Source organism: Cricetulus griseus, assembly GCF_003668045.3.
Source record: "Cricetulus griseus strain 17A/GY chromosome 1 unlocalized genomic scaffold, alternate assembly CriGri-PICRH-1.0 chr1_1, whole genome shotgun sequence".
Classification (NCBI taxonomy): Eukaryota; Metazoa; Chordata; class Mammalia; order Rodentia; family Cricetidae; genus Cricetulus; species Cricetulus griseus.
Window position 1 is genome coordinate 156,034,166 of NW_023276807.1, and position 12,725 is coordinate 156,046,890.

General features: G+C 39.1%; 1 long non-coding RNA gene across 1 annotated transcript; it reads right to left on the bottom strand.

The window, feature by feature from the left end:
* Positions 1–3,762: 3,762 nt before the first annotated feature.
* On the bottom strand, positions 3,763–11,902 carry LOC107977551. Its single transcript, XR_003479732.2, has 4 exons — positions 11,446–11,902; positions 7,534–7,596; positions 5,182–5,373; positions 3,763–4,421 (listed from the first exon to the last, which is right to left on the bottom strand). It is a non-coding gene; the product is annotated as an uncharacterized LOC107977551 (long non-coding RNA).
* Positions 11,903–12,725: the final 823 nt, after the last annotated feature.

Genomic DNA, 12,725 nt, shown 5'->3' on the forward strand with positions numbered 1-12,725 from the left:
CTTGGGTTTCAGTTTTCCTTCCAGAACTTTCTGTAGGGCTGGATTGGTGGATATGTAGGGCTTGAATCTGGTTTTGTCATGAAATATCTTGTTTTCTCCATCTACATTGATTGAAAGCTTTGCTGGGTATAGTAGTCTGGGCTGGCATCCATGGTCTCTTAGTGTAGGTAGAATATCTATCCAGGACCTTCTGACTTTCAGAGTTCCTATAAAAAAAAGTCACATGTAATTCTGATAGTTTTGCCTTTATATGTTACTTGACTTTTTTCCTTTGCTGCTCTTAATATTTTCTCTTTATTGTGTATGTTTGGGGTTTTGATTATTATGTGGCAAGGAGACCTTTTTTTTGGGAGGGGAATCTAGTCTTCCTGTACTTTTCTTGGCATGTCTTTCTTTAGGTTGGGAATGTTCTCTTCTATGATTTTGTTGAATGTTTTCTGGGCCTTTGAGTTGGATTTCTTCACCTTCTTCTATACCTGTTATTCTTAGGTTTGGTCTTTTCACAGTATCCAATGTTTCCTGGATATTTTGTGTTAGGGATTTGTTGGGCTTAAGGTTTTCTTTGGTTGATGAATCTATTTCCACTAGTATGTCTTCAACTCCTGAGATTCTCTCTTCCATCTCTTGTATTCTGCTGGTTATGCTTGCATCTGTAGTTCCTGATCATTTATCCAGCTTTTCTATTTCCAGCATTCCCTCAGATTGCACTTTCTTTATTGTCTCTATTTCAGTTTTTAGGTCTTGAACTGTTTCCTTGAAATATTTGCTGATATCTTGTATTTTTTGGTTTGTTTTTTCTTCCATTTCTTTAAGGGATTTTCTCATATCCTCTTTGAGACCCTCTATCATTTTCATGAAGATGTTTTTAAGGTCATTCTCTTCTGCTTCATCTGCATTGTGATATTCAGGTCTTGCTGGTGTGTGGTCCCTAGTCTCTGGTGGTGTCATATTGGTTTTTCTGTTGTTGAATGTGCTTTTATATTGTCTTCTTCCCATCCTTTCTTCCGGTGGTGGAGCAGGAGTCTTTTCCTCTCCTGGTGGGTGTGGGACCAAGATTCCCTTCTGATATATGCAAACAGTTCCAATACTCTGATGTCTGTCCTCTTCTTGTGGATGGAGGCAGGACTGTTACTGGGCCTTGGCAGTCTCTGGGCATGTTGGCTCCAGCTGAGTTTGGATCCTGTGAGCAGACCTCCAATGTCAGGTGTCCCCAAGCAGGGCAGGGGAACTTGAACCGTCTAATACATTTCTAATAAAATAAGGAATAAATATTTTGAGGTACCCTTGAGCTTCAGGTGATGGTATAAGGTAAAGGCACAGCCCCATGCAGTGGTAGTCACTGACAATATGCATGCTGGTGTCCCCTGCTGGCATAATGTAACATGACATAACATAAATTAATGTGCAGAAGTATTTAAATCATTACTGAGAGCTGGGCAGAGGCAGATGGATCTCTGTGAGTTTGGTCTACAAGAGCTAGTTCCAGGACGGCCTCCAAAGTCACAGAAAAACCTTGCCTCTAGAAGCAAAACAAAAAATACTGAGAGCTGTTCTGTGTCAAACACTGCCAAGGCACAAGAGCTACAGGGTAATCATAACATGGTGCTTTTTTTTTTCTATCAGATGAGGCAAACAGTATTTTAAGAATCCTGAGAGCTTTCAGTCCATGGTCACTTGGCAGTTGGTCCTGCTTCTGTGGGACTTGCCAGGTCATACACTTTACTGTGGGAGTGCATGGCAGTAGAGCTGATCATGCCATCACAACCAAGAAGCAAGGAGACTATGAGAGATCAGAGTCCCAGAAAGCTAGGACCATGCCTTTATCATGCAGACCTTTGGGTACATGTGAGGTCCAAACCACAAATGTTTATACTAGAGTCCTTCAGTTTTTAAATTCTGGAAATAGAAATAGAGAAAAAGCATTCAAGGTTAATGTGTAGATCAGGGCCCACTCAACACTACAAGTTTCCATGGAGGACACTGCACTGCCTTTCTTGCTGGAGCCACTTGAAAGACTATGAACCTGTCAGAATAGCCAGAGAGAATATGTATAATAGGAAAATTGGTAGGTGTACAATATAATGAATATAATTTTTCAAGAGCAATAAGATAGTGGGGAAAGCATCAAATATTCATGTAGTGTAATACTATACAGCAATAAAGATAAAATACATATGTATTAGATCATCTTTTAGGGAAATAGGCAAGACCCATTGCTAAAGGAAAATAGTAGAGTTAAAATAATGCACACAGTAATTCCATTTTAAAGATAGATACATATAAATGGAAAAGAGACTAGATGACATGTTTCAAAGTGTTACCATTAGGTCTCAGGGTATCATCCAATGGTAAGTGTTCAGTCCTCACTAACACACACACACACACACACACACACACACACAGAGAGAGAGAGAGAGAGAGAGAGAGAGAGAGAGAGAGAGAGAGATTGATATAATGTCTAGATAGAAACATGACTAGCAGTTTGTATTTCCTTATTTTTGCTTACACATATATAAAAAGAAAATTGTTTTTATGAAGAAAAATACAATAGTTTTTAGAAACTCTAAGAACTTGGAGCTCTTTTTACCTTACTGTGTGTGTGTGTGTGTGTGTGTGTGTCTGTGTGTGTGTCTGTGTGTGTGTGTGTGTGTCTGTGTGTGTGTGTGTCTGTGTGTGTCTGTCTGTCTGTCTATATGTATGTCTGTCTGTCTTTCTCACATGTGTCACAGCATATTGTGGAGGTCAGAGGACAACTTGTAAGAGTTAATTCTTTTCTTCTACCATGTGTGTTCTCAAGACCAAACTCATTTCTTCAGTTCATCAGGCATGGTGCCAGTGACTTGCCATTTACCTGCTGAGTCATCTCACAGATGCAGAACACAGAGCTGTTAATGGACAATTCTTTAGCATGGCTTTAGCTATCTTTAGTCTGTTCATTTTCAATTTTATTGGACTGAACACTTAGTTCAATAAGGTAAACTATATTCCATAGTTATAATATACTTATTCTCAAGGTTACTGAAAAATCTGCCATCAGAAGTAAAAGTATAGGTGCTAGGGACATAGCTCAGTTGGTAGAGTGCTGGTTATGCATGCACGAGGTCCTGATTTCAATCACCAGAACCTATGTAAAACTCTGGGCATGGTAACACACTCTTAGGAGTGGAAAGGAAAACATAGGAGGGTCCCGGGCCTCTGGCTTATTCAGTGAGCTCCAGGCCAACAAGAAGATATTGTCTCAAAAAACAAGGCAATAGCACCTGAGAAATGATATCTGAGGGTGATTTCTTGCTCTCTCATGCATAAGTATCCTACCCACATACTTATACTCCTTCCCCAAGCATACATACACACAATTAAAGTGCAGATAAATAAACAAATCCAAGATTTAAAATTGTTTTTAACAATTAGGAATTGGAGGCTAAAATAAGTTGAACTTTAAATAAATTTCTAAAATTAGAAGAACAATACACAAAAGAATATGGAAGAAACCTGCCTTACAAGACAATATGGAAATTGAGTTGACCTCAAGTTCAATGTACATTTAAAATGATGAAAAGATGTGGACTTAATGTTTTCTAAGTATCCTTCCTGGATCAACAAATGCCACTGTCGAAAAAGAAATTCTGCAGTTCTCTGCATTGTGTGTTCATGATGTTGACACACAAGAGAGTGGGAGCCGGGAAAGAGAAGTCTAGCTGCCTGCCAGATGAGATCCTTCCTTAGAGTCGGAAAGACTCTGTTTTCAACCACTGTATAAGTCATGTCGTGCAAAAGGAAAGAATTCCTTCAAGGTAAAGGACAGAATATATGTTAATGTGTAACACACCTAGAAGTAGAAATTACAATGAGACCTTCTTAAGCCCCCAAGAATACACAACTCCAGTTTAATTTTGGTAATAATGGTATTTGTAATGATGGTGGTGATTTCTGAGGCCAGCAGCTTGCAGATGGAAAAGGCCCACATATGAATGGAAAATCCCAACTCCCACTTTTCTGTCCTATGTCATAGTATGTGATAAAGTTAGCCATCGAAAGGAATGTAGAGAATGGTGGAAGGGGGGCCATGGACACAGAGAATGAAAAAGAAAATAATGCTTTTAAAACAACATTTTTCTTTAGATTTTTACCTATGATGGTGCCTTTCTTAACAAATGAACGTAGTTTTACTTAGTGAATCAGGACATTTGACGTTTTAAAGAGAGAACTTTAGAACCATAAAAACCACAAAGTCATCTAATAAACATCATAAGCTATTGCACAAAGTGAGGACAAAATGAAGTCAAAGTGGAGTTTAGACATACTGATGCAACACGAATTCCCTATGAGTCATAAAGGAAGCTGGGGACAAGTCCTACCAACATGACATCAGTGAGTCCACACTTCCGTCTTGCCACAAAGTCCACAGTGATTCTCTAACCCTGTGAGTAAGAAAATAAAATGGGTGAATGTCTAGTGAGGTCTAATGTTGACCTTCTAATGTTACTCTTCTGTCTCTTTTTCTTAGAAAATCATACTTCTAGAGCAATATAGCCTGGGTCTGCACATGTGAGCCAGTTGTCCTAATGAGAAGTGGTTCTGTAGCCTTGGATTGAAAATTAAATGTACCTAGGCCCTCTACATGTGTGTGACAATTGTTTAGCTTGGTCTATTTGTGGGGCTTCCGGCAGTGGGAGCAGGACTTATCCCTAACACTTGAGCTGGCTTTTGAAAGCCTATTTCCCATAGTGGGTTGCCTCACCCAGCCTTAATACAATGGGAGGAGCTTAGTCCTACCTCAACTTGATATGCCATGCTTTGTTGACATCAATGCAAGGCCTGCCCTTAATGAACAGAAACAGAGGAGAAGTGGATGCGGGGAGTGGGTAGAGGTAATGGGAGGAAAGGAGGTAAAAGGAAATTATAATTGACAATGGGAGCAGATAAAAACAAGTTGCTGAAGTTAAGAGAGAATAGGGTTGTTTCATCATTGTCACAGATGTCACTCAGCTATTTTTAAAAGATAAGTAGATTTTGATGCTCACATGAAAGCAAGCAGTCATTTGGTCAATACATTGCTTCAATATGGACTTTAGGTAGCACATCAAATACTGGATTAAGCCACACACACAAAAGTGGCTTTTCCTTCTATCATCTAATGGTTTTGAAGGGAACAGTAAGGCAGACCCATCCAATTCTTACTTGAAACAGCACTTCTGATATTATCTTGTGTAGAGAATATGAAAGAAGATGGTGCAAATTCGGGTCTTTCTAATTGTGTGTTCCTTGACAGCGTAAGCAAACTGGCATCCTTCTTCATGGCTTAACTCTGTTGCAGATGTGTCTTATACAGTAGTGTAAGGTTCTCTACACTGCTGACCCACTGAGGCTGTGCTGCCAAGAGAAAAAAAACAAATATTGTTTCACAGTTGAAAAAAAAAAGAGGACAATAGAGGGGTATGGTATAGCATATGTCTTTAATCCCAGAACTTGTGAGACAAAGGCAAGCAGATCTTTGTGTGTTCAACATCAGCCAGAGCTGTGGAGATAGACCATGCCTGAAAGGGGGTCAAAGGCTTGAAATAAGTAAGGGATGATGAATTCAAGGCAATTTAAGACAGAATAGGTGGAAGTATAATGATTAACAACTACTTGACAGCCAGTAGTTGTACTGTGTGTGAAGGATATCCACATTTAGTGGTGTTGCACATCGTTTACCTGTTGTTACAGCTGTAACATGTAGTGGGCATCTGCTTAGTATGCTGGTTTCCAACCTCTCCCTGTATATAATAAATAAATAAAAAATGCATGTGCCCTAAAGCTTAGAAATAGTGTTATTCTTTCAGTAAAAGGCAAAAGATTTATATGATCTGAGGAGAAAGTAAAGACCCTTGAAATAGGTGAAAATAAAACACCATTCCCTGAGCAGGGGTCCTGGACTGTTTAACAGTGGGAAAAGCAAGCAAGCAAGCAAGCAGGTGAGCATGGGTGCCTTTATTCTGTCTCTGTTCTCAACTGTGAATATGATTCCACTAGCTGATTGAAATTCCTGCCTTGACTTCCTCTTAATGGTGGAATGTAATCTGGTATTATAAGTAAAAACAAACCATTTCTATTCTAAAAGAGAAAAAGAAAAAAAGAGATAGTGTTATTCTACAAGGGCTCTATGGGCAATCAGCAAATTGTAGGGCTCAAAATATTTAAATAGCCTAAAGAAACAAATGGTGGCTCAGTTGTTAAAAACTGGTGACTGGACTTGACTGATAAATCAGTATCATAAGATTAAAAAAAGTGTTATCATAAGGGAATGACTGGTAAAGAGTACACAGGAAACTGAAGATACTGTGGAAATTCTTTCAAGAATCTATAGCCTTGACTGTGACCAAAACATCATTATCTATCTGTAATTCACCTAAATATCAAGGCAGAAGATTGGATTCTGGAATATAGGTGTTTGCTAGCAGAAAACAACAAAAGTACCCCCAAATGGAGATATTGTCAGCCTCCTGCTTTTCCAAATGTTGTTCAAATGCAATTCACTGGCAAGAACTGCTTCCCATAGAGAAACCAGTGAAGAGTATGTTACTAGGAAAGTGGGAGCTATAATACCTTATAATTCTTGCCACATTAGGAGGTGCTTAAAAACCAAACCATGCCATCACCAAGTCTGTTATGGTCATTAACTGCTCTCCAACCAGTTTGATCAGCTAGATTCTGATCATTAAAATGGGTATATGAAAATTCTTCATCTGGTGATTTAGCTCTTTTTGATGGAAACATTCTGACTATAAATTTATTTCTTGTATATATTGCCTACTGAAAGGGAATGAACTGACCATAAGGTCCTAGTCTTCCAGGGCCTTGGATCTCATACTTTAATTCCAGTGTTTACTCAACATTGAGGTTCTGATTGTCACATTCCATTTCTTAAAAAAAAAAAGACCCTTAAGAAAAAGAAATCACACCATGTTGGAAAAGTTTCTCCATTGAAAGAAATACCTGATATTCTAATGTATTGCCACATACAAACAGTTGCAATTTAGCATCATTAGCAAATACAAGAATAAATTTGCAATCTTTAATGTCAACTGGGTTAATTCTAAGAATAAGGTCCTTTTTTAGAATGTTAATGTGCTTTGGTTTCCAAGCTGTTTCTGCAGAAGGCTAGACTTGTATGTGTGGTACTTAGAGCTGGGCAGTAGCATCCTCTTGCAGACCACTTTTCATGACCAGTGTATCATAAGCCTCTTCCCCACTCCTCTTTGGAACCTTAATAGCCACAATGAAATGTTAGTAAAGACAAAAGGCAGATGAAATTCACTATTCCTGCCTTACAAAAACAGAAATATCACAGCTTTGTAGTTAGGAGCTTCCATGCCTCAGATGCAGTACTATTCTTACTTTGTTGCTACTGTTTCACATGTATCTTGAGCAAAGAGTATCAATAACATGTGAGATGCCTTCAGTCTATAACTGAATAAGTAAGGTGAGATCAAAACTCTGTGACCTAATCTTACAAAACTGGTCACTACTGTGTCACCTTCAGTTACTTACCAATTGCAAGTGTGAGAGGTCATAGAAGAACAAAATAGCAAGTCCATATCCGGTCTTAACAATCTAGAAAATACAACGCAGAATGGCAAAGCTATTGTACGAATGTATACATACTCTTTCAAGGAAAAGGTGGGTCCAAATTCCATCTTTGTGTCTTCCTATTTATACAGCTTTGTAAAAGTTATTGATGTCACTAGATCCATTTCTTCACAATAAAGAGATTTAGAAATAGTTACTTCCTAGGCTACTGTCAAGCTGAAATTGACAGTAATCTACTATAGGTAGGTGCTTCGTACTGAATACAACAATGGGACACACTTAAAATAGAGTCAGTTTTGTAATTGTTAAGTACATAATTGTTTGGAATGGTGTCTAACACAAAGAACAACATGGACAAGTGATGGAAAGTCATTAGTGGAAGAAAACATGCAGCCACTGACTTGAGTGAAACCTATTCTGTCCATAGATGTAAGATTTTAGCAAAGAATTTCTTTAAATGGTCTGAGGCAGTTGTGAACAAGAGGAAGATTTGAAGCATGATGGAAAATGATACTCAGCAACAGATCATTTTCCCTAGGAGTTGCATTCTACCATATATATATCATCTTCCACAGACAGCTATTGAAAGGCCCATGCTGTCTTGACCCTGACTTGAAGAAGGCAGGAGATTTCCATTGGTGTTTACATGTGGCTTTTGAGACTCAAGCTAGATTTAAACACAAATGCCATTTCCTTTAAAAATCTTGACTTCATCTTGCTTTCATACCTGATCTATTTTTTCATGAAATTCTAATAATTCTTGCTTGGGAAGGCAGTGTTCTTTGTAGGTATTACATTTTCAAAGACAAACTCATAGCAAGGTTCACAAATTCCTGTAAATAAGCCAGATATAGGATCGGGAGGAATCACAAGTATGGCTGAATAAAGACTCTATAAAACCGAGACATAGGGGTCACAGGTGAATAGATACTTGTATAGACAACAGGACAAAGCTTTTCATCCTACCCATTCTCCCTCAGCTTCCGGTTGTGGGCTGATTACTCCCTATGCCTTGACTAGAAGATTGTAATGGCTTGGCTGGCCTAAGCACAATTATAGTCATGAGTTCTTCAATGAGTCATATGAAGGAAGTGTCTTTATGGCCTATGAAGATATTCTCATCCATGTCTCCCTGTTTCCTGTCTGGTTCCAGGGGAATGCACTGTTGAAGTAGGTCTGGTGCTAACAGTTTAACTCTTATGATCTTTCTTGAGCTGTGATTTTATTGTTCAACTTCCTACAACTGGTGCTGGGGAGAAAGCTGAGTAAAGTGTGTGATCATGAGGACTTGAGCTGCGTCTCAGCATCCATGTAACAGCTGCATGTAGCAGTGAACATTTGCAATCTCAGGAATGGGAATGCAGATACAGAGATAGATGGGTCCCTGGAGCTCACGGTCAGCTCATCTCACTGAATTGATGAGCTTCAGGTTTAGTGAGAGAATATGTATTAAAAATTCATTAAAGGAAGACTGAAGAAGTCACCTGACATTGATCTCTGACCTAACACAGATGCTCACAAGCATACATGCACACACAAACACATGAACACACAGATGCTTACACACAGACCCGCTAGGTTTCAGTTTCTCAGTAACTCAACCCACTGAGAGTGAAGCCAACCACAGCATCCAGCAGTGATTTTTTATTCATTTGTTCTCACAATCCCAATATTTAGATCTTGAACCATTCCATTCCTTCAGACAAACAGCCTGAGACTTTCTTGTCACCTCAGGCTTCCATAGATAGCCTCTGTCATCTGAACCACCATTCATCAAATTTTCTCCTTCATCATCTACTAAGTATCACCAATTTCCATCGGAATTGCCCTGCCTTGAGCACTCCTATCTCCTCACCTTTTGTAAATGACCAGTCTCCAGTCTTCCTATCTCTTTGATCTAACCGAAACATCATAGCCAGTTATCACACCATGAAAACTCCCATGATGCTTTAAAAGGCTCACATGCTCCCCACCCACCAATAAACTAGGAACTCTTAGCCCTGAAGTCAAGACTATTATCTGGCTCCTTATCTTTCTAGACATTTCTCTCCCATGACTCCTGTACTCTTATCTCTGTTCCATCCAAACTGATCATAAATGCCTACTGTCAAACTTCCCTTTTGTCTGTATTCCTCTGCAATGGATTTCTAGAATTTTGACAGTAAATAAATCATTGGTTTGACACAATAACAACTTCTTTGTTCATGTACTCTTACTTGGCTGTATATTTTTTGCCTTGCCTACTTTTATGAGTGCTTTATTCACTTTCTTTGCTTGACTTACTTCATCAAATGTCCCAAGTTTTGTTCATCCCTGTACCTTCTGTTTCTCATTATAGACACAAACAACAGTTCCCACCTTTTGAATCTCCCCTGAACCTTTGTGGCATCCTTGAGAGTGCAACCTACAAACATCCAGTGTCATGAAGTAAGATTGACCAGGAGCCTCCAGTTTTAGTTACTTTGATTTAAAATTAATGAGTGCATCTATTCTAGGATAATTCTTCCTGTGAACAAGCAATTCCCAGCCAATGATCTTCCATATGAAGTGACCAGATTCATGTGATGACCCACAAGAAGTGACCACATTCATGTAAATGATCCACTTTGGCTTGAAGACTCCTCACTGGGCTTGGCAAAGCAGTTTTAGATTTCAATTAGATTGCAGGATGTTCTAGGATGTTTCCAGACAGCCTTCCTTTCTTCTCTTTTAGTTGGAGTCAGGTTTGCCTATTTCATCAGGCTGTCTTAGCCTTCCTAGTTTCCCTTCTCATTTCCTGTTTCTGTAACCAAATCTTCAAGAATTTAGGTCACTCCTGAACAACCATTTCTGCTATAGAAGCAAGTGACAAAACAAAGAATCTAAAACATGCTTGTCTGATCCTGCTTAAACTTGGCCTATGTCATATTCAGAAGAACAATGTGACTCTGGTTTCAGATCAAGATGGAGACACTGAGCCTGTCACGAGAACAGAAAAATTATCATAAGTAAGAGGAAACTGCTGCTCTACCCTTCACTGTAGTCCCCAGGCTAACAGCTGTTTCAATGGTGTGAACACAGATCTGGAATGCTATCTCTGTGCATTGTTACATGAGTACAGACAGTGTGAACTTGCTATCTTTTGCCCCACCTCAGGGCCAGACACAGAGTAGTCACTTTACACAATCTGAACAGGTGAATAAATACTTTTTTATTATGACTTCCTACATCTAACAAGGTTTTCCAGAAAAATATGTCTTCACTAAAAACCTTCTGTTAATTTGGCCATCATTAGAGGGCCATGTTGTCATAGTAATCCTGACTCGGCTACTTACAAACAGGATTCCTTTATCTCTCTGTGACTCAATTTCCTCTTCTAAAAATTGGAGATAATAATAATAATAACATTAACTCATTGAATTGTTACTGGATAAGAGGTAATTAGAATACATCAAGTGCTTCAAATAATGCTTGCCATTTGTTAAGTGTTTTATTAGTGTTACCGAATAGAATGCATAACCAGGGTAGTAGGAAGAAGCAAGAATGTCCATCTGCATCATCCAGAAGTATCAACAAACTCAGCCAAAAGTTGGGCATTAGATAACAAAAACAGCAGTACTACTGAGATTTTCCCTCTTTAAGTGAAGTTCTTGGTTTTAACTCTCTCTCTCTCTCTCTCTCTCTCTCTCTCTCTCTCTCTCTTCTCTCTCTCTCTCTCTGTGTGTGTGTGTGTGTGTGTGTGTGTGTGTGTGTGTGTGTGTGTGTGCGTGCGTGCGTGCGTGCGTGCGTGCGTGTGTGTGTGTGTGTGTGTGTGTGTGCTTGCTTCCACTCTCAAGTGTGTCATACACCCACACCAAGACATACGAGGGAACGACAAAGAACAGATGTCATTACCTTCCACCTTGTTTGAGACAGGGTCTCTTGTTCACTGCTCTGCATACCAGGATAGCTGGCCACTGAACTTCCAGAGATCCAGAGACCAAAACCTACTGACACATGCAAGTTCACAAGATCTGTACTCATCTAACAATGCATGGCTCTAGTGTGGGCTCTGAGCTCTGACCTTGGCTCATCAGGCTTTGCCCACTGAGCCATCCTCACAGCCTCAATAACATGTCTTAATAACATCCTATAACCCACACTGTAAAATATCTTATGACAACTTATTTCTAGCAGTAAAACAAAGAAAATAATTGAGCTATGAAGGGACATGGGGCCCTTGCAAAGAAGTCAAGTATTGGGATGACTTTAAACACCTGAGTTGTAGCCTGTTTTAGCGTTTCCATTGTTTTACTCTAGAATGTCTTGGGACACACTTTTTTGGTAAGTTCAGATAAGTGCATCAGGGAGAGTCAAGTGGCAGTCACTGGGTGCATTCACCTCCTGCTTGGAGCACCTAAACTCTCCGTTCCTGGGTGGGTGGTTTCCTGTCTGTGTTTGGTTTGAAACAGTTCCAGGGCTTGTGGTTTGGGCCAGGCTCACGCTCTGTCCTGTCATCCTGAAGAGTACTTAACCGTGATGTTGATTTTGCAATGGGTGTGTGACGCCAGCATTTCTCAGAGGGAATTACGCATCCTTTCATGTTCTGGTTTGCATGCTCTTTTCAGTTTTCACTCTCACACCAGACAGCTCTCTCAAGCCTGATAGTCAAGCTCTGCAAATGTTTACACTTCCCGTCCTCAAAGATGATAGATAGAGTTTGAGTACTAGGATCATTCATTAAACAGGAAATTTATCCAAAGCATTCAGCAAAAGATACAATTAGAAATATCTTAGATTTCTTACAAAGATAAAAAAGACAATAATGTGGAGCATATGAATTTGTCCATGGGACTAAAACCAAAGAAATATAAGAAGTTGTGAATATGAAATTATCAAGCAGATGTAAAAGAAATGCCTTCAATATTGTGTTTTCCTTGCCCATTAATTTAAAAGACCATTTCTTTTACAAATATTGTGAGTATACTTTTCAAATTTGAGATAGCAATTTTAGTAAAAATATTTCTGGGAGGAGATGGTATTTTAGGACATGATGCCAATCAGACATCATTTGTATCTTAACATCAATATCTATGTAAACCCCTCCCTCCTTCTCTCCAGATTGATAGCTATGTCAAATCACCGTATTATATGATAGGAGTCTGAAATCTTTAAGAGCCATTTTATTTGCTCAG